The 2,135-nt window shown below is 44.9% G+C and overlaps 1 pseudogene; it reads left to right on the forward strand.

The window, feature by feature from the left end:
* Positions 1–643: 643 nt before the first annotated feature.
* LOC119063522 (keratin, type I cytoskeletal 18-like) lies at positions 644–1,917 on the forward strand (annotated as a pseudogene).
* Positions 1,918–2,135: the final 218 nt, after the last annotated feature.

Here is a 2,135-nt window from a genome sequence, read left to right on the forward strand (position 1 = left end):
ATTCTACCTCAGCCATCTGCCCAGTATTTCTCCAACTGGCATCCACAGGGATCTGGATCTTTGAGAACTTACTTTTTGTTATCCATGAGAACAATGAGAATGTTTAGATTTTCTGTTTGATGATAAAAGTAAGTGGCATAAAATATTCTTAATTATCTGGATCTCCTCTTTCTATTGAGTTTACATTTACATTGGAACAAACTGAAGGTCAATTGACTTCACAATAATTATGCAGAACTTCTGCCTTAGTGTGAATTAAGAGTTGGGAGAATTGAATCATCATACACTGGCACAGGGATATCAAATATAAAAGAATATATATCTTACATGTGAATGTTCTGGGCTATGGGATAGATTATCACAAATTGTTATGTTGCTTTCTATCTTTTTTTCTTTTTGCAATGCGATGAATATTTTCTAAGCAATATTTTAAAAGCATTGGCATTATTGAATTTTGGATTACTAATATGTCATTTGTCCCATAATATGACAATCTGGTCATCAAAAAAATGGATAATAATAATAATTGGTGGTCAAAGTATTTTTGGAAACAATAATAATTGTGCCAGTAATAACAGGCATAAATAAGTAATGTGGCAGCTTCAACCTGAGTCTCGGCTTCTCACCTTCCTCCCTGAACAACATGAGCTTCAGCACATGCTCCAGCTTCTCCACAAGCTACTGGACCCAGGGCTCCATGCAGTCACTCAGCTACCAAGTCTGGTTGACCAGCAGCATGGACAGCGTCTATTCGGCTACCAGGGGACTCCGGCTCCCGGATCTCCGTGTCCTGCTCCACCAGCTTGTGGGGCAGCTGGGGACCTGGGGGCCTGGCTGCAAGGATGGCTGGGGGTCTGGTGGGCATTGGAGGCATCCAGAGTGAGAAGGAGACTATGCAATGCCTGAATGACTGCCTGGCCTCCTACCTGGAGTGGGTGAGAAGCCTGGAGGCTGATAAAAATCAGAGGCTGGAGACCAAAATCCAGGAACACTTAGAGAAGAAGGGACCTCAGGTCAGAAACTGGGGGCATTATTTTAAGACCATCCAGGACCTGAGGGCCCAGATCTTTGCAAATTCTGTGGACAATGCCCACATGATTTTGCAAGACAGTGCCCATTTTGCTGCTGATGACTTCAGAGTCAAGTATGAGATGGAGCTGGCCATGTGCCAGTCTGTGGAGAATGACATCGATGGGCTCTGGAAGGTCATTAATGTCACCAATATCATTCAGCTGCACCTGGAGACAGAGATGGAGGCTCTCAAGGAGGAGGTGCTCTTCATGAAGAAGAAGTACGAGGAGGAAGTAAATGGTTTACAAAACCAGACTGCCAATTCTGGGTTGACTGTGGGGTTGGATGCCCCCAGATCTCAGGACCTTGGCAAAATCATGGCAGACATCCGGGCCCAGTATGATGAGCTGGCTTGGAAGAACTGAGAGTAGCTGGACAAGTACCTGTCCCATCAGATTGAAGAGAGCACCACAGTGGTCACCTTGAAGACTGCTGAGATAGTGCTGCTGAGATAACACTCACAGAGCTGAGATGTATGGTACAGCCATTGGAGATCAAGCTGGATTTAGTGAGCAGTCTGAAGTCAGTTTAGAGAACAGTGTGAGGGAGGTGGAGATGTGGTATGCCATTCAGACAGGACAGTTCAATGGGATCCTGCTGTACCTGCAGTTAGAGCTGGCTCAGACCCAGGCAGAGGGGCAGTGCCAGACTCGGGAGTATGAGGTCCTGCTGAACATCAAGGTCAAGCTGGAGGCTGAGACTGCCACTTACCATAGCCTACTGGAAGAAGGGGAGGACCTGGACAAGAGCCCCTCCATACAAACCATCCAGAAGACCACGACCTGCAGGACTGTGGATGGCAGAGTTAGGTCTGAGGTCAATGACACCAAAGTTTTGAGGTGTTAAAGGCAGCAGAAGTGGGGCACTCCTTGGCAGAGCAGGAGGCCAATAAAAAGCTCATTGAAAGATAAAAATAAATAAATAAAGCACACAAATGCAACTTTCTTCTAGTATACTCAATGTGGACATCTTAGTTTTAGCAAAACATTATATATCGCATTGAGTTAATGTAGTCAGATTGATTGGTAATTGTTTTATAATTCTGGTGAAAGGAAAGTCTTCCA

Source organism: Artibeus jamaicensis, unplaced genomic scaffold (assembly GCF_021234435.1).
Source record: "Artibeus jamaicensis isolate MK-2021 breed Jamaican fruit bat unplaced genomic scaffold, CSHL_Jam_final scaffold_1019, whole genome shotgun sequence".
NCBI classification, from domain to species: Eukaryota; Metazoa; Chordata; class Mammalia; order Chiroptera; family Phyllostomidae; genus Artibeus; species Artibeus jamaicensis.